This window comes from Rhinatrema bivittatum, chromosome 9 (assembly GCF_901001135.1).
Source record: "Rhinatrema bivittatum chromosome 9, aRhiBiv1.1, whole genome shotgun sequence".
Lineage (NCBI taxonomy): Eukaryota > Metazoa > Chordata > Amphibia > Gymnophiona > Rhinatrematidae > Rhinatrema > Rhinatrema bivittatum.
The window spans coordinates 169,102,733-169,123,362 of NC_042623.1; the positions used below are offsets into that span (position 1 = coordinate 169,102,733).

The following is a 20,630-nucleotide window of genomic DNA, read 5'->3' on the forward strand; positions in this document are numbered from 1 at the left end:
ACGGGTAGATGTGAATCGATTATTTACTCTTTCGGATAGTAGAAAGACTAGGGGGCACTCCATGAAGTTAGCATGGGGCACATTTAAAACTAATCGAAGAAAGTTCTTTTTTACTCCACGCACAATTAAACTCTGGAATTTGTTGCCAGAGGATGTGGTTAGTGCAGTTAGTATAGCTGTGTTTAAAAAAGGACTGGATAAGTTCTTGGAGGAGAAGTCCATTACCTGCTATTAAGTTCACTTAGAGAATAGCCACTGCCATTAGCAATGGTAACATGGAATAGACTTAGTTTTTGGGTACTTGCCAGGTTCTTATGGCCTGGATTGGCCACTGTTGGAAACAGGATACTGGGCTTGATGGACCCTTGGTCTGACCCAGTATGGCATTTTCTTATGTTCTTATGTACATAGCTTTGGAAGACGGACGTTTTAGATTAAAAACATATTTCTACTGTTGTTGTTACAGTCATTATCAAATAACCCGCATTTGCAGCACGTCATGCTGACCATCTCTCAAAGAGCTAGTAAGTGTCATTCTATTTCTCAGCCAGTCTTTTCATCGCTATCGTTTGGAAGCATTTACAGGCTCATTTTTATCTTTCTTAAAAGAGTTATAGGCTATTTGAAGCTGATACAATCCACTTGAGTCATCCTGAAGCTCCCTGAAGAAGGAGTGTATTCTACTCCGAAACCCTGGAGAGTCGGAGGATCAACTTCAGGACTACAACAATCAAGATAAGTGCACATTATACGTCGTTCAAATGTGCACTATCTTATGTTATTTATAATTACAGTCATTGATAGCCACTATAAGGACAGCGGTATGGAATGACCGATGATTAATCTGTATATTGTGCTCTAAGGCTATATCATTTCAGCCTGTTGCACCATAAATACCAGGTCTCTGTGCCAAAATAGGCTCTATTTACATAGCCATTGACACAACAAGACATATATGATGGTCATTCATACCTATGATATCATATGACCCACAACTAGCAGAATTTCTAATCTATTATAAATTGGTTTCTGCAGCTCTCCCTGTGTCAGGTAGTAGCAGTTGTCCTGGAATGGATCATCGCACTAACCTTTCTGCCTCCATAGTGGGACTCAGCTGCCAGAAACCTTCTCAGCACTTTAATAAAGCTGTGGTCGTAAGGGCTCACACAGGGAGGGTGTGACAATTGAGTGCGCCACTTGCTTGGTGACATTGCTCACTGCTGTTTAATCTGAAGTTGTTTACAGCCCTCGGTAATCAAGTCTCTGTTTATCTTGGCCTGACTGTGCTTGGGCGTGCTATATTTTATTTCATGGGCGCATTGTGTCAGTGTTAACATTGTACATAGCTGGTAGTACAACAATATGCTAGTTGTACTAAGTACTTAGTATCCTGGGTGGAGGCACCACAAAAAGATCCAAATCTTCTGAAACACTGTCATGCCCCTCCCGGATCACTGGGACTAGGCAGTGGAATTTTGGCATGATGCAAGAGGCAGATTTTGTGCTGTAGTTGTATTGCTCCAGGTCCTTCCGCATGCTGCCAATTCCCAGTCATCTTGCTCTTTCAGGCTCTCAGTGTAGTGCAGTGTTTGCCCACCTCCAGTGTGCCAAGGAAAAGTCACCACTGCCTGATGCTCAGATCCAGGCCAGCACCTGGGCTCTGCTCTCATGGCAACAAGCCAAGAAAGCAAATAGAATGCTTGTGATTATTAGGAAAGGAATGCAGAATAAAACAGAGAATATCTTAATGCTTCTGTATCTGTCCATGGTGCGACCTCACCTTGAATATTGTGTGCAGTTCTGGTCACCACATCTCAGAAAGGACAAAGCAGCATTAGAAAAGGCTCAGAGAAAGGCGACCAAAATGATAAAGGCGATGGAACAATTCCCTTATGAAGAAAGGTTAAATAGGTTAGAACTCTTCAGCATGGAGAAGAGGTACTTCAGGAGAGATATGATAGAGGTCTATAAAATAATGTGTGCAATGGAACAAGTAAACGTTAATCTTTCGAAAAGTACAAAGTCCAGGAGACACACAATGAAGTTATTAGGTAATACATTTAAAACTAATAAGAGAAAATGTTTTTTTACTCAACAAATAATTAAGCTCTGGAATTCGTTGCCAGTGGATGTGGTGAAAACTATTAGTATAGCTGTGTTTAAAACAGGTTTGGAAAGGTTCCTGGAGGAAAAATCCATTAACCATTATTAGAGTTGCAGAAATCCACTGCTTATTCTTGGGATAAGCAGTATGGAATCTATCTACCCCTTGGGATCCTGCCAGGTACTTATGACCTGGATTGGCCACTGTTGGAAGCAGGATACTGGGCTTGATGGATCTTTGGTCTGACCCAATATGTCAAGTCTTATATTCTTACTAAGGCTTTTCTCCCATTTTGTGTCTATGGGAAAAATGCTTAGTAAATGAGGTTCATAGTGTGTTAAAAAGCCCAAATCTGTATTTAGTCCTTTTTTTTGCCAATTCTGAAGTGTCTGATCATTTTAACTGTAATAGTCTTACATTCCTTGGTTGTTTTGCATTTCCTTTTTAGTATACTGATTACAAGGCTATTGATGCAGTTTCTGGTCCTGACCTCTTTACCTCTGAAGGTATTGCCTTGCTCTTTTCTTAGGTGTCTGGTCGTATATCTGTGTAAGTTAAGTTAAATTGTTTTCTTAATTCCTGGCCTGTTTTATCAATGTAGATACCCCTTCATGTTTATTTCGTATTGAATAATATATACACTGTAGACCTGATGTAACGCAGCTAGACACAATGCATGATCAACCGATGCATGCGTCAAAGGTTGGATCTCAATTTCACATCTTTCAAATATGAGAGATCTTCAGCGCCATTTAGCTGGATAACTCCAGACCTATCTGGCTAAGTGGCACTGAATATAAACTTGATATAATGCTGGCTCACTTGTAATGCAGACCAACGTTTTGGATCTCATCACCTGCATTATGTCGAGTCTACAGTGTAGTACATTAGGTACGATCCCCTTGTTGTTTTGCATTAAAGTTGGCTGGATTCAGATGAGGTTTCTGACCAGCAGGTGGTAGCATAGTTTCAGTAGCTGTATCCTGGCATGATGCAACTATTCTCCATTCCAGCTGCCTTCCTCCAGCAAATTCCTGTTCGGCTTAGCTGTAGGCAGAAAGAAGTCTACAAAACAGTCATTTTATGTAATGATTGTTTCCCCACAAAGGTCACACTTACTTGCAAACTCTGCTGCCTTTCTTTCCATGCCTTCTCCCTTGCCTTTATCCCACTTTATGTCTTAGGTTTTTCATTACGCCTCCGTGCGTGAGTTTTTCCACTGAACTCAGCTCGATCCCTGCTGCAGTGGCTCATAAACAGCTGCACTGTGGCTGCTCTGCAGCTGGGGTTAGGATGGGGTAGGAAGAAGGAGAGTGGCACTCTATTCCTGTACTTCCCCTTTTCTTGCTCTTTGGCTAGTCACACTTTGTCTTCTGCCTTGTTCAGGCCCTGATTTAGACATAGGCGACCTAGGCAGCTGCCTCCGGTGCCAAATCCTTCTAGGTGCATAAACTTCAATCCAAATCTTCTGCCATGCCACTCTTTCCCTCCTTGAAACATGATGGCGGAAAAAGACTGTATAGCCCATCCAGTCTGCCCATCCACTCAACCGATTCACCTTTATGTTGTAATCCCCATAGGCTCCCTGTATTTATACCATGCTTTCCTGAATTCGGATACACTTCTGTCTCCATCACTTCCTCTGGGAGGTTATTCCATGCATCCATCACCCTCTCTGTAAATAAATGTTTCCTATTACTCCTATCCCCTTTCACTCTCATCCTATGACCCCCTTGTTCTAGAACTTCCTTTCTGTTGAAAGAAGTCAGCCTCCTGTGCATGGAAACTTTTGAGATATTTAATTGTCTATCACAGTGGTTCTCAACTGGTCTGTCGCCAAGCACACGCAGGTGTGACGCCACACTTCCCGGTCCCCCACTGACCCAGCTGCTCCCCCTACCTGCGCAAAATAGGTTCTCCGCCCGGGTGGAACGCAACAGGAGAGCTGGAGTCAGCAGTACCGGCATGCTCTCTTCTTCCTGCCCCTCCCTCCCCCGTGGCCTGGAAGAGGTACCGGTGAGCAGCGGGTGCGTGTGTGAGAAGAAGAGACCATGCTAGTGCGGGCAGCGTCGGCCCAAAGAAGAGAAGAGAGCCGTGGCCTGAGGAATGAGCAGCACGGCTCGGAGAAAAATGAAGAACAACGTCAACCCCCGCGGCCGATGGGACTCCTTCTCCGCAAGGGCTGAAAGTGAAGGAGGTTGCTGCTGCCTTTAGGGTTGGAAGTGGGGGAGGTTGATGTCTTAAGGCCTGGTATAATATTTTCAGTGTTGCCTTTTCTTAAGGAAGATGTTTACTGTTTGAGTACTGGAAATTGGTGCTGTTTTGGTGTGGGATGTTTACTATTTATGCAATTTCTGTTCAGACAGTATATGTATCTTTCCTTTGTGTTATTCTTAACAATAAAAATAATACTAAGAACATAAGAACATGCCATACTGGGTCAGACCAAGGGTCCATCAAGCCCAGCATCCTGTTTCCAACAGTGGCCAATCCAGACCATAAATTGTAATGAGCAGTGTGTCACACATGTGAGCGTGGTCTGTCAGGTGTGTCACGATGGGAAAAAGGTTGAGAACCATTGGTCTATCATATCTCCCCTTTCTCGTCATTCCTCTTAAGGTATACATGTTTAGATCTTTTATTCTATCCCCATATACTTTAGAATGAAGATTACTGACCATTTTAGTAGTCACCCTCTGGACCGACTCCATCCTGTTTATATCCTTTTGAAGGTGTGATTTTTAAAATTGTACACAGTATTCTAAGTGAGGTCTCACCAGGAACCTACACAGGGGCAATATCACCTCTCTTTTTGTGCTGACCATTTCTCTCCCTTTCTGGATTTTGCCATTGCTTTATCCACCTGTTTGGAAAGCTTAAGATCATCAGGTACAATCACCCCCGTATCCCGCCCTTCTTTCATGCTTAGAAAATTTCACCTCCAATACTGTACCTCTCCCTTGGGTTTTTGCATCTTATGTGCATTACTCTGCATTTATTAGAATTAAATCTTAGTTGCTTGACCCTAGACCATTCCTTGAACTTCACTAGATCCCTTCCTATGTTTTCCATACCTTCCTGGCTGTCCACCCTGTTGCAGATTTTGGTATCATTGACAAAAAGACAAATCATGCCCAACAATCCTTCTGCTATGTCACTCATGAAAATGTTGAAAAGAACTGGTCCAAGGAATGATTCCTGAGGCCCGCTAGTGCCATCCCCCCTCCTCAGAGTAAACTCCTTTTATCACTACCCTTTGTTGCCTCCCACTCGGTCAGTTTCTAATCCAGTCAGTCAGTCACTCTAGGATCCATTCCAAAGGTACCTGATTTATTTATAAGTCTCCTGTGTGGAACTGTGTCAGAGGCCTTACTGAAATCCATGAACATACTCAAAAATATCATATCATAAAATCATCGTGCATGAATGAAAACGTGAGTAGATGTATTTCATTTAACATGTGACTGTGTGAAAAATAAAAAAAAAAATGTTTAGCAAGAGTGTGTTATATCATATGAGCAAGCTCACTTGCTTCAGGTAACTTAAATCTATGAGAACTTAAGGCATCATGTAAAAATACAACTCAGTGAGCTTGGTTTTCACTAAATCCTGCAAATGTTGTGGGACAGAAGCAAAACAGTTTAGCCCCAGAGAGAGCAATAGCCCTAATCTTTCTCCAGAAAGAACAAAAGAATGTACTGTCTAAACAAAAGAATGCAAAAGACAGGAAGGACACATGTCAAAGCATAATCAGTCTGCAAAATGCCTGTATCACAAGAATCACGATAATCTGTGATCTGCATGGCATCTTGGGCCACAGACAGTTCAATGGTATGAAAGTCTTTAAAGTCTAACAAATAACCTAACTCTTCACTAAAGTTGAGAGCATGTCCCTGAAACACATCCAGGATTTCTATTTCGGAGGGGACAGGATCAGGTTCCAGATCGTACAGGGATACTCTGTATAACTATCTGTGATTGGGTAATTAGGAACCCAGGGGTGTCCTGCATCACAGTTCCTCAGGAAGGACCAGGTTCAGTCTTGGTACTAACATAACAATTCTTTTAGCTGAGCCTTCTTGGACTCGTTTACACAAGCATAAGGTTATGCAAGCTTGTCATTTGCCATTTCCTCAAACCCAGGAAAGGGATGGTTCTGAGGACTCTCAACGGCATTTTCTATCTTCTCTGAGATATCTGTCATGCCTATAGCTTTGATAACTTTGTGGGATTCACCTGTTTCAACAAGTGGAATCTCTATTTTGTCATGCTCCCTTGATAGCATCAGATAGTCCTTTTCTTTTTTTTTTTTATTTGTAATACACAAACTTTATTTAACAAATCATACCATTCAAATAAGGTAAAACAAGAATAACAATGCAAAATAAGGGAGCTTTCACAGCTGAGTACAAACAAGGCGATAATAACAGGTAAATGAAATACAAAGCTAATACATAAGTGCTCCTCAGTAGAAAATACTACATTGCTAATGTATAATGCTATGTCAGAAATTGGTTCGAAACCATCATAAGTATTTATTTTCTATATAATGCGCAACTCCCCATTCCCCCCTCCCTACCTTTCCAGTTGTCCGCTTAAGTTATATAACATGTGTAATGGAGATGCCAGAGTAAAGATTAATAATCTTATGTTCTTATGTAAAATGTTGTGAAAATAAAAGCTGAAAATTACTTTTGTCTGGCTCTGTATTCTTTGTCTACTAGTGATGGAAGAATAGCAAGTCATTATGGTATGCAGTACTTACTATGCCTCTATTGTCTAACTACCGATCTCCAAGGTGGGTGTTCCCTGGGTATGTAGCCAGGTGATCATAGGGTGCCAGATGGCTTTAAAAGACTTCATAGTATCGTTTTTCACAGCAGTGAGATGGGACATATGGTGTTGATCATGTAATCTATGCAGAACTACTATTTCCAAGCCTTAGCCAATTCAGCTCTAGCTGCTATAAAGACTTGATTACAAAATTTATTGGTCTGGGACGGAAGACCTTCCAGAAGGATATTACATAAAGCACATGTTGAGGTAGATCTTCAAAACATACGTGCACGTGTACTTTTGTTCGCGCCACTGGCGCGAACAAAAGTACACCAGATTTTATAAGATACGTGCGTAGCTGCGCGTATCTTATAAAATCCGGGGTCGGCGCGCGCGCGGCTGCATAAAATCGGCAGCCTGCGCACGCCGAGCCACGCAGCCTGCCTCCGTTTCCTCCGAGGCCGCTCCGAAATCGGAGCAGCCTTGGAGGGAACTTTCCTTCCGCGTCCCCCCACCTTCCCCTCCCTTCCCCTCCCTTCCCCTATCTACCCCACCCCCCAGCCCTACCTAAATCTCCTCCCTACCTTTGTTGGGCAAGTTACGCCTGCTTGAAGCAGGCGAAACTTGCGCGCGCCGCCCCGGCATCCCCTGGCACAGGCCGCAGTGCCGGGGGACTCGGGACCGCCCTCCCGGCCCGCCCCCGAACCGTCGCCACACCCCCGGACCCGCCCCAGACCGCCCCCTGCCCCGGGACATGCCCCCAGACACGCCCCCTCCCACCCCTTTAAGAAGCCCCGGGACTTACGCGTGTCCCGGGGCTTTGCGCGCGCCGGTGGCCTATGCAAAATAGGCGCGCCGGCGCGCAGGGGTTTTAAAATCTACCCCTTAGGATTTAAATCCGCGATGCCTGGAATTACACCAATTAGCCACTCAAGGACCTTTTTCCAAAATAACATCACTTTTGGACATTGCCACCATATATGAATATAAGTAGCCACTTGGCCACACCCTCTCCAACAAACATTAGAAATTGCAGGCATCATTCTATGTAGTTTCTCCGGGGTCAAGTGCCATCGATAAAGAACTTTATAGCATTGCTCTTGTACAGTGGCAGCAACCGATACTTTAGATAACTGAGAAAACACTATATCCCAAACTTCCTGTTCAATATCTTCCTCCAAGTCCCTGTGCCAGGCCTGGATGTGAGCTGCAGAGTATGTTGAGTGATTATAGGTTTTGGAGAGAATATCCCTTAAGAACATAAGAACATAAGAAATTGCCATGCTGGGACAGACCAAGGGTCCATCAAGCCCAGCATCCTGTTTCCAACAGAGGCCAAAAACCAGGCCACAAGAACCTGGCAATTACCCAAACACTAAGAAAAACCCATGCTACTGATGCAATTAATAGCAGTGGCTATTCGGCCTGAATGCTCACAGTAGGTTTCAAAAAGGGTTTTGGTCGGTGCACCTTATTAGCGTGTGTCAGTGACATTAAAAAGTGTCGTATCTGTGCAAATTCAAACACCTGAGAGAGGCCAGGTGGGTCCAGCATTGGCAAGGTGTCATAGGGCTGTATGCTGGTACCTGTAAGAAGATGTCCAAAAGATACGATCCCTGTTCTTTCCCATTCCCTAAAGCGGGAATTCTCCCAACCCTCCTTGAAAAAAGAGTGTTGTGAAACAAATGAGATAGCTGATGATAATCAGAGGGCCCCACCAATTTAGCTTTCCATGACTTCCAGATACGGAGACTGGTACCCAAAGCAGGTGGTACATGAAACAATGGTCTCCATTGTTATTGTTTATAAGGTTTTGGGTGGACCCTTTGACACTGTGGCAGATGACCACGCCCACGGGGCTCAGCTTAGGACACACAACACAGAATTATCTTTTATTAAACAGAGTTGAGAAGCCACCAGAGGTGGCAGTAGCGAGTAGAGATGAAGCCCGGCTGGGCTTATAGTCCCTCAGGACACTGGAACAGCGATCCCTCAATAGCTGTGCTGTAGTAGAGAGAAACTGAGATAGTGAGTACAGTGGAGCATACACAGGGTTCTGTTATAGCGCCTCGTTGGTTGATTACTCACACAGCGGTTTCTCCCGGAGGGTAACACAGAAGCTGGAATAGAGGCAGGCCCTCGAGGAACGAGTACCTGGTTCCAGGGAACAGCTCTGAGAGAATATAGATGGTAACTCACTGATGTTGTAGGCAGCGGGTTCTTCCAAGCAGAAGTGAGTTCAGGCGGCGAGCCCGGGAACTTGGGCCTTCGAGGAGCGAGTACCGGTTCCAGACAGCGACCTGAAAGAAAAGAGAGAGGCCCCCGAGGAGCGGGTACCCCGATAGAGTAAGTCCAATAAGGAGAGGCAGAGTAGCTAGGTACGGAAAGTGAATCTCATCTGTAAAGAGTCCCTTGCTAACTCGATAAGCTAGCAGAGTAGGCTTTTGTATCCGGGATGCATGACGTCATCACAGGGGGACGCCCCTGAGGTTCACGCCAAAGAAGGAATAAGAAACAGGGCTGCGCGGCGCGCGCACCCTATGGTAGCTGAACAACATGGCGGGATGCAGCGCCCAAGTCGGACCTGGGACGCCGGAGAGGGCGGCAGGCAGACACCACGGCAGCCAGACGTCCATCAACCGCGGGAGGAGTCACCAAAGAGGTAAGGAGGGCGGAATGGAGACGTCGGGCAGCAACAGTCGTAACATCCTTGTAGATTTAGGTTGCCACGGTAAAGCCTGATTAGGCATAGCCCCCACCTGGGCTTGCTCCAATTGAACCCATTGTTTAGGGTCGGCTCTGTTGTATAAATCCACTAGATACCGTAATTGGGCAGCTACATAGTACCAAATGATATCTGGCACCCCTAAACCCCCTGCCTGTTTTGGTAAAAACAAGGTCGTTCTGGCTACCCTAGGTGGCCGCTTTCGCCAGATGAAACCATATATTTTAGTCCGCCATTGCTTTAGGAGAGCGGTTGAGATGAAAATGGAAATAGTAGAAAAAAATATAATAATCGGGGTAGAATTACCATTTTAATAATTGCCAGTCTCCCCAACCAAGAGTGATATTCCCTATACCATTTCAACAAATCTTTATCTATTTTTTCCATAATGGGTTATAGTTAAGTGAGAACAATTGAGAATTATGCCCACCAATTTGCACCCCTAAATATTTGATAGATGTACGTGCCCAACTAAATGGAAATGTTTTAGTGATGTTCAAAACCACCTGATTGGGCAAATTAAGGTTCAAAAGCTCCGGCTTTTCCAAATTCACTGTAAAACCAGACACCCTATGGAATTGTTCCAAGGCAGCCGTAACTCCCTGAAGGGATACCTCGGGGTCAGTGAGCATAAAAAGGATGTCATCCACAAATAGGGATAATTTAAAGTGTAAATGATCAAGCTGGACCCCAGAAATATTCTCCATCTGTCTTATCGTCTCAGCAAAGGGTTCTAGAAAGAGGGCAAAAAGCATAGGTGACAGGGGGCAACCTTGTCTGGTTCCCCTTTAAATGTCCAGTAGTGGGCCATATCCTCCATTAACTTTTACTGTAACTTGAGGTAATTCATATAACTTTTTAATCCATTTTTGGAAGGGTTCACCAAAATTCATCTTATTAAGAACTTAGAACAAGAAAGACCAATGTACAAGGTCGAAAGCCTTTTCAGCATCTATAGCTAAGAGTGCAGCCGGAGTCTTATGCTGGTGGACCCAATCAATCAGGTCTACGACTTTCCTAATATTATCACTAGCCATTCGAGAAGGGATAAAGCCCACTTGATCATTGTGCACTAAGGAGGGGATAATGCCTTTTAGACGTTCTGCCAAAATCTGAGCCAGGAACTTTAGATCTAAATTGATAAGCGATATCTGTCGATACGACCCACAGTGGATTGGGTCTCGGCCTGGTTTTGCGAGAATTGTAATTCCCACTATATTCGCGTGTGTTGCTAAGGTGTCTGTGCCCCTTAAGGAGTTCAGCATCTCAGTTAAAGGTTCAGCTATAATATGTATTAGTTTTTTGTAATAACTTCCGGTAAGGCCATCTAGTCTGGGGATTTTCCTGGTTTCAAAGCTTTAATCGCCCTTTGTACCTCATCGAGTAAAATTGGGGCATCTAGATACTGCTGTTGGTCATTCATAATTGTGTTCAATGGCAAATCCTTTAAATAGTGTTCAATGTCTATATCCACAATGTCAGAATCTCACCTATATAACCGTGCATAGAAATCAGTAAAACATTACCTGATCCCCTCTGAGGAAGTTACACGATTTCCGCCCCCCTCCCCCCATCCTTTATCTTAGTAATATTATTCTGCGCGAGAACCGCTTTTAAGCATCTAGCTAGTAAACGACCCGCTTTATTTCCCCCCTCAAAATATTGCTGTTTAATTATATCCATTTGAAAAGCAAGTATCTCCGCATCAAGCGTCTTGAGAGCATCCCTAATCCTATTCATTTTCTGAAGTAGGATAGGGCCCTGTGATTGCATATGTTGCTGGGATAGCTGGGCAAGTTTCTTCGTAAGTGATTTTCGCCATTTCTCTTTCTCGTATTTGCGAAAAGAGGCATGAGAGATAAGATTAACCCGGGCGACTGCCTTGGAACATTCCCAGATAGTGGGCTTAGGAGTCGGATCATTAACATGATTATGGAAGTACTCTGATAATTTAGCACCCAAGGACTGGACAAATGAGGTTTCTTTAAGAAGCCCTTCATTCATTCGCCAGAACTTTTGTCCCCCATCCTGATTATGGAAGTTTACCTTTATCCAGACCAGAGAGTGATCCGACCATACAATGGGTTCAATTCCAGTGTCAGTTACCCAATTTTGTGTTTGCTTATCAACCAGAAAGTAATCCAGTCTAGAATTAGAGATGTGCAATCGTTTTTCACGATTTAGTCAATGCCAACGACATTGTCTAAATCGTCATTGTTGGGGAAGTTGGGAAAAAGAATCAAAATTCCACGAATTTTCGGGTTAAAGTCGGTTTTTTATTACTGCGCACTAACGGATGTTAGTGCGCATGGACTATCCGTTAGCGCGCAGTCGCTGGACGTAGTGCGCAGTACATGGCGCCTCACCATACTGCGCACTAACGGATTATTAGTGCGCGCTCAGTACATGGCAGTGCGCGTTGATATATGTTAGTGCGCACTAACGTAAATTGATACTAAATTGACACTTTTTTTTAAATTGAAGGTTGAATATGTATTCCTATTGGGTGTCTTCTTGTTTTTTATTCATTACCAAGGTTACCAACAGCCAAGGTGCTGTTTTTTACAGATTGTTTTATATGGGGGATGGGGAATGGGAATGGGGGATAGAGCTATTAGCTTTTAGCTTGAAGTTCTAATCCTACTGTAGTAGTGTGTCTGTGGATATTGTGATTAAGTCATCAATCATGTGACTAGAATTTGTTTGATATATTATGCATAATATTCATTTGCATCATTTTTGAATTGGCCACTTAAATTAATAGGTTTATTTTCCCTCCTACTTTTAGTCAATAGGTAGCTATAATAGCTATATAATAAGGGGTGCTCTGCTTATGTGTTGCTTTTGTTTTGTGGGTTTGAGGAGAAAACATCAGTCAATCAGTCATTATAGCTAGCTGCAGCTGTTGATTGATAGCTAATATTATACAGCCTTTATTGTTATTAATAAGGGGTAGCTGCTAGCTGGCTTAGCTAGCTGATACTAGTATCAGCCTATGATACTAGCCAGCCAGCCAGTAGCCATTGCCACTAGCCACAGTAGCATATAGCTACTGCTAGCAGCCAAGTACCACTAGCCAAAATAGCCAATAGCCACAACCAGTGAGCTGAGCTGAGCTCTACTCTTTTTTTCTGTTTCTTGAGTGAGCTCTTCGTTCGCAGCATTCCTAGCCTAGGCATAGGCAGGCACCAGCACTCCAGTCCAGCAGCAGTGCTTGCTTATAAAGGACAAGGTAGGTGCTTTGACTGCTTTCTGAACATTGTAGCAGTAGAGTTTTAATAGATTTATAAATATATAAAATTATATAATATTATATTTATCAATATTATATAGATGTATGTGTAATCTACTAGATTTATCACTAATAGTGTTTATAGCTAGCTAGCCATAGCCAGTGACACTAGGCTAATAGCTAGCTTGGCTATTAGCCTAGTGTCACTGGCTACTAGCTATTAAAGCCAGTGAGTCACTACTATCAAATCAATTCTACTACTAAACCTATAATTGGCCAATAGTCTGTCCAATATCCTATATTATGTTTCTTGTGCTTGGCTTAAGGCTTCTGCTCCTGTGTGTGAGATTTGTGGGTAAGACTTGAAGTGGGAGGGAGAAGTTATTTTAGTCCAAAGAACAGAATAGGCCTGAAAAGGATATGAAAAAATAAGAATAGGACTTCTCTAACCTCAATGCTTGGCTTGCATGTAGTATTAACAGAAAAGCCTAGCCAGTCCTGCCAGGAGGCTAATGTAATGAGTGAACTGAAGTATTGCAGCCTAGTTTCAGTCTCAGTCTGCTGCAGTTTGATGTTCTGGCCAATGCATGGTATAAATTGCAATATAATATATTAGTAAGTATACTATATCAAATTATCAATTGTCAGTGTCACTCACTGACTAATAAAAAATAATCACTATATCCTTCTTTGTCCTGTGGTCTGGGGGTAGCCTTAGCAATAGCTAGCTAGCTAGCTAATGCTATTAGCTCAATAAAGTTTTAAAAATGAATACCAAACTAATTTATTAACTTGTTTAATGTACTATATTTATTATATATTTCTTTGACCACAGGATCATAATGCCCCTACCAGTACCCTCTGGAAAAAAACGTGTTGCTAGTGATAGTGCTACTGGAAAGAGCTGTCTGCCAGTCCCTAGGAAAAAACTGCGATTTTTTGAGAAGAAAGAGGATGTAGAAGTGCAAGGAAACTTGTTGCAAGGGAAGGAACGAGCAGAATTTGAGGGAAAGGTGAAAAGATTAGATGAAAGAATGGTGCTACAGAAAATATTTGATGATGATGAAGAATCAGATATTGAGGAGGAGGAGGAGGAGGAGGAGGAGGATGATGATCAGGAGTTTTTGGCTAGTAAACATTCAGAGGAGAAGGAGGAGGAGGAGAACAGAAGCAATGACAATGTTAGTCAGATTGCAAAACAAACAACTACTGCCAGTGCCAGCAGTATTGCTGGTACCCTGTCCCCTACACCATTTGAACATCCACGTGTGACTACTACTACTACTACTACTATTTCTACTACTAGTATGAAAATGACAAGTATCCAGCCTAGAGTAAGGAACAGTACAAGGACATCAAAGATTTGGAATCATTATCATGTTGTGGCTGACCAGAGATTTGGACAATGTATCCATTGTAAAAAGATGGTGAGCCGTGGAAGAATTATTGGACATCTTACTAACAGCAACATGAAATATCACCTTGAAAGAGAACATAGAGCACTGTTGCTTGCAGAAGAAGCTGGTCCCACCGTGCTTGCCCAGGCTTCAAGTAAAGCAACAGGGAAGCAGCCACAGAAGGAAAGTAGTAGTACTAAAGAAGATACAGATTGTGTGCATCTGCAGAAGCAGCAGTCTCCTCTTCCTCATCCCCAGCAGCAGCGGCAAGCTACCATGGAGCAGATGGGGTGGTGTTCTTCTGCAATGTCACAGAGCAGGAAGCAGGCAATGTCTAAAGTGGGTACACGACATATTGCTCTAATGATTGCTTTGGATGATCAGCCACTGCAGATTGTAGAAAATGAGGGATTTAAGCGGATGCTCCATTATTTCGCCCCTTACTACAAACTTCCTTCAAGAAGTACATTTAGCCGTCAGGTGCTTCCTTCCCTATACAGAAAATGTCGTGCTGAAATGCAGATTATGATGGCAAGGGCAAAGGGGAGGAGCATCCATCTCACCACTGATGTTTGGACTAGTATGAATGCAATGCATGCATATTTGTCTCTAACAGCACATTGGTGGCAGCTGGATGAGGCATTAATACCTGTAAGCACTAGCAGCATTGGCAGTGGCAGTGGCAGCAGCTCCAAAAAGGTTTCGCCAGGATACCATTGGGCTTTACTGCATGCTCAAGTGCTAGACAAGAGACATACTTCAGAAAATATCTTACACGCAATTCAGGGGATGATGGAAAAATGGAATGGGCTCCTTAGAAGCAGTGATATGGAATGCTTAAATGGATTTTTCATTACTGACAATGGTTCCAATATTATTAAGGCTCTGGCTGATGGCAGATTCAGCGGCATCCGATGCTTTGCACATACCCTGCATCTGATAGTGAGGGATGCTTTGGGGCTTAGTGGCAAGGAAGGTGGTACTACTACTAGTTGTAGTAGTCAACTCCTGAAGCGGTTGATTGAAAAGTGTCGCAAAATAGCTGGGCATTTCAATCGTAGTGTAAAAAGTGGGAAGCAACTCAGAAAGAGGCAAATAGCAGTTGGCGCACCTTTGCACAACCTTCTTCAGGATGTGCCTACCAGATGGAATTCCACCTATCTTATGTTGGAGAGGTTGTCTGAACAGCAGACACCTCTTCATGATTTGGCAATGGCAACTGAAATTGGATTGGAAAATCCTCTTGGATGTCAGGACTGGACAAACATTGCACACATGGTGCATGTCCTCAAGCCTTTCAAAGTATATACTGATGCATTGAGTTCAGCTAATGCCACTTTGGGTGGTGTCATCCCTGTAGTAAACTATCTGGAGGAGGTATTACAGGAATTTCTGCATCATCCAGATTTCTCTAAGGAAGTGTTAATGCTTGTTAAATGCTTAAAAGAGCAAGTTGAAAAAAGATTGAAACCTCTCATGCAAAGGGATTGCTATATGTTAGCCACGATGTGTGACCCACGTGTGAAAGGCAGTATTGCTCTCAAGAACAATGCTCTTACACATTGGAAAAAAAAGTTGATTACAATGGTTGAAAACATAATGTCTAACAGGGTCTGTTCCACTGGTAACGATGAAAAAGAATTAGTATTATCCTCTCAGTCTCCAACTCCATCCTGCTCAAGTACTAGTATGATCAGCTGCTCCCCTACCCCTTCCATAACACATCAAAATATGAGTCATTCCACATTTAATGAACTGCCTGCCATGTCACAAGCAATCGCATCAGCTGTTGGCAGAAGAGTTACTACTACTGAGTCCTACCTGCAGGAGAATGTTTCAGAACTGCATGTTAAGAGTTTTCTGTCTGAGCCAATTCAGAGCATGGACTCAGATCCCTTGAGATATTGGGCACAGAAAGCTTCAATGTGGCCTGATCTTGCAATACTAGCACAGCACTTTCTTTCCTGCCCGCCAACAAGTGTGCAAAGTGAAAGAGTATTTTCAATGACAGGGAACATAGTGAGTCCACACCGTGCACGTTTGTCTCCAGACTTAGTCGAGCAATTGGTTTTTATCAAAACGAACTTTCCACAGCTTGGGTATCCGAACTTTCCCTGTGACTGGGAGGAGTGAGCCTCTTGTCGAGGGCCGAGATCCAAGGTCAAGGGGTGGAAGAGAGGCTTGGCTCTATGCAGCTGTGCTCCCCGCATCGCTTGCTGGGGTGCCCGGCCACAAGAGGCAGCAGCGGCCACAACACTGCCGCTGCTGCCTCTTGTGGCCCACAGGAGAAGCCAGTCTGGGAGTCACAAGACATGAACACTCTGTCCTGCTGCGTCTCCAACACAGGCTTCTCACTCCCAGGCTCCTTTCCCCCAGTGTCCACCTCTGAGGCAGGCAAGTCCTCGCTGGGTTCTTCTGCCTCAGCGTCCATCTCCGACAGCATGATTGTGTGAATGAAGTATGAAAGAATTTCAGGCCAATACAATATAAAATTGCACTTACAGTGCACAGAGAGGTTGATACTCTAACAAAGTAGCTAGTGGTTGTACTAGTAGTAGCTAGCTACTAGCTAGCTACTACTACTAGCTACTACTTGGATATCCAGTTTATATCCAACTAGTAGCTACTACTACTAGCTACTAGTTGGATATAAACTGTTACTGTTATATCCACTACTGTAACAATATATTGATTAACCAAATATATACAAACACCCTTGAGTGTAATAAAAAGAGAAAACTGAGCACCCAGAAGTTGTACATTTCTGAAGGATTTTTTGTTCATGAGTCTGCTTTCTCCTAGTCCTTACTCCTACTTTAGTATCACAAGCATTAAAGTTTTTGCTTCAAATGGCTGTCTTGGTCATGGAGCAATTTTTGGCATTGACGTGTGAGTCATTGCAGTAGCTTGAGTGCTGCACACACTGCACACAGTGCACAATATTGTATTGGCCAGGTTGAAAGATGTGTGAATGGTCAGTAGCCACGGTTGAAGCCTTGACGTTGGCGCTACTGCTCACAAGTATACAACTTGTGCTAATTCAGCCAGACTGAATGTTGTATGGAAGTGTATGACTAACTTAGTTACTACTAAAACAATGAAATATGTTGGATTATAATAGACATACATCCGTACATGTCTGCTCTTTGTAATTTAGTAGTACCATACTATATTATTTATGAATAATTATTATTAGTTAAATGACTAATAAAATAATATATAAAAAAGAACAAACAAACATTTTTAACAATGTTAACATTTATTTTTTTTTACAAATATTTAACTATTAGAAGACATTAACAAATTACAATAGACAAACATTTTTGTCAAAAAAAATAAATTAAAATAAAAAAAAACCAGCCCAGCAGCCCAGGTCAAGGCGAAATATGATGCCTTGACTTCATGATGTTGCAGCAGGGTCAGGCTCATGTGGAGAGGAGGGTGCCGCCACTGGAGAAACCTGCTCTGAAGCAGAGGGAACTGGCACCTCCTCCTCATGAGGCATCTCATGAGGAGGAGAAGCCATTTCCCTCTGCTCCTGAGGGGCCTCCTCCAGGGCTAACAACCTCCTCTCCACATTGCTGACACTGGCCTGCACCTCTCCGACCCTCTGCTGCAACATCATGAAGTCGGCATCATATTTCGCCTTGAACTGCCGTACTTCCTGCAGGATCTCCTCCAACTTTGAATATTGTGCACAGCAGCACTTACAGGTTGGAGGAGATCCTGGAGGAAGTACGGCAGTGCTGGTGCTGGTGCTGGCACTGGCGCTGGCGCTGGTGGTGGTGCTGGTGGAAGTGGTGGGCCGCTGGCTGGTGGCAGCTTTATCTTGGCCTGTAAAGAAATTAAAAAAAAATAATAATTCAACATGAGACACAGAACTATACATTATACATACATTACACATAGTCAGATATGACAAATAAAAAAGCAAATACTGGATGCGTGCGAGCAAGTTTATAAAATAATCTACCCCTTATTTAGTTTATTGACCTTGAGGATTATAGAAAAATGAGGAGTCCATTGCAGGGGAGAAGGAGTGAGGGGGAGAGTGGAGGGATATCAAATCTATCAACATAGATTAGAGAGAATACATAATTTGAAGGATTGGAAGGAGAAATAATAGTCAATCTCAGGTTACACAGAATATGATGGTAGGAGATACACTACAAACCTCTTCTTTTTTTTCACCTTCAATTCTTTAGTTTACTATCATAGCCACTCAGTGTCATTTAATATATACAAATAAATAAATACACACTTCCCCCCATTCCCAATCCCCAGCCACTAAAACTGATTGATATAAAAAAAAAAAAGATTTTGTTTTTCAGCCTCAGATAATATATACTACTTTACTGGCCGTGCCAAGAGATATATTATTTCCTACCTAGACCACTACTGGTTGCTGCCTCCGTCCTCCTCTGGTGACAGCTCTGCCTCCCACTAGGCCCAGGAAGCCCCGCCTCGTCCCTGCCTGGGTGTTGTTCTGTACAAGACAAATCAAAATTCAGAGAACAGTTAGAATTTTAAAAACAAGAATGAGATCAGACACAATGATTCATTCACTGTTATAGTAAAGAAACATTTTTAAACACAAATTCCATTACAATTAATTGAATACTTGTGTAATGTGTGTTGTTCTTGTGTAGTATTCTGAAAACAACTTACCAGGCACGGAACGGGCCACGGTTTGGCGGACCTCCTCGAGCCACCTACCCTCGTGCAATCGCAGATGGCGACCTGAAAATTAGAGGGATATACAGGAAAAAGAATAACATTCATTAATTTTTACAACATGCCCATGTTTTGCCTTGACCTACTAGATTATTTTTTATGCAACATACAAAAGTTAGTTATACATAAATACTATTTTATTTATATTTCAATGTGGCTTTCAAAAAAATCCCAAATACCACCATTTCAAAACGATTAATATATAAATATCAATAATATACCACAGATAATTTTATTTCCTGTGTAGTCTAGTTATTAAGTATTAATACTAGTATAGTATAGGGTAAGGGTGGTACACTAGTAGCTAGCTAGCTAGTAGCTAGCTACTAGTATTTCTGTTTTTTTTAAAATATATTTACTTAACATTATAACTTTTATTACTTATAGTAGTTAATTATTACATTATAATTATATAACTCAATGTATGCTACTAGTAGCTACTGTAGCTAGTATTACTATCATACTCTATTTAATTTTCAATGACAAAATAATATACATAATTTATAATTGAATATTATGATCAACATTATTATTTTCACCTTTCTTTTTCAGGTCTTCCACCTCACGAGGGTAGGAGGCCCGCCGGCAAAACTCCTCCTGGAGAGAGGCCCAGGCAGCAGTCTCCCTTTGCAGGTTAGGCCTGCTGCCTGGGGGGGTGTAAAGGTTCCCCTCATCCAGGAGCATCAGCCGGGCCAGGAGGTCCACGTCGGCCTGGGTAAAGCGGGGCTTCCTGGACCTTGCTGCCACCTTGGAGGAGGACGGTGGGGAGGAGTCTGACTCCCTCCCCCTGTCATCTGACTCCCTTTCACGTTCCATCCTACCATGAGAAAATAAAAAAGAAGATGAAAAAAAGTATGTGCTATAGGACAGCTGTTTGTTCAGAAGCTCACACACTAATGCAGGGAGGGGCTAGGCAGCTCCCCCCTGTCTGTGAAGCCAGCCCTCAGCCCTCACCCTCACAGTGACAGTACACTATTCAGTTCAGTGGCAGGGACATGGGGGGAGGGGAGGAGTGAGGGTCAGGCAGCTGAGCTCCCCCCCCCCCCCCCCCCTGTCTGTGAAGCCAGCAAGCCTCTCACTACGTAATGCAGGCAGGGAGGGAGCTGTCTCAGCCCTCACCCTCACAGTGAGGGCTGAGACAGCTCCCTCCCTGCCTGCATTACGTAGGGGGGGGGGGGAGCTCAGCTGCCTGACCCTCACTCCTCCCCTCCCCCCATGTCCCTGCCACTGAACTGAATAGTGTACTGTCACTGTGAGGGTGAGGGCTGAGACAGCTCCTGTCTCAGCCCTCACCCTCACAGTGACAGTACACTATTCAGGTGAGGGCTGAGACAGGGCTGAGACAGCTCCTGTCTCAGCCCTCACCCTCACAGTGACAGTACACTATTCAGTTCAGTGGCAGGGACATGGGGGGGGGGGAGGAGTGAGGGTCAGGCAGCTGAGCCCCCCCCCCCCCTGTCTGTGAAGCCAGCAAGCCTCTCACTACGTAATGCAGGCAGGGAGGGAGCTGTCTCAGCCCTCACCCTCACAGTGAGGGCTGAGACAGCTCCCTCCCTGCCTGCATTACGTAGGGGGGGGGGGGGAGCTCAGCTGCCTGACCCTCACTCCTCCCCTCCCCCCATGTCCCTGCCACTGAACTGAATAGTGTACTGTCACTGTGAG

General features: G+C 43.6%; 1 protein-coding gene across 1 annotated transcript in view; it reads right to left on the reverse strand.

The window, feature by feature from the left end:
* STK25 (serine/threonine kinase 25) overlaps positions 1-3,323 on the reverse strand; it is a 116,785-nt gene extending 113,462 nt beyond the window's left edge. The window contains exon 1 of the mRNA XM_029615261.1: positions 3,224-3,323. The gene's annotated coding sequence lies outside the window, so the exon portion shown is untranslated. The remainder of the gene's footprint in view (positions 1-3,223) is intronic.
* Positions 3,324-20,630: the final 17,307 nt, after the last annotated feature.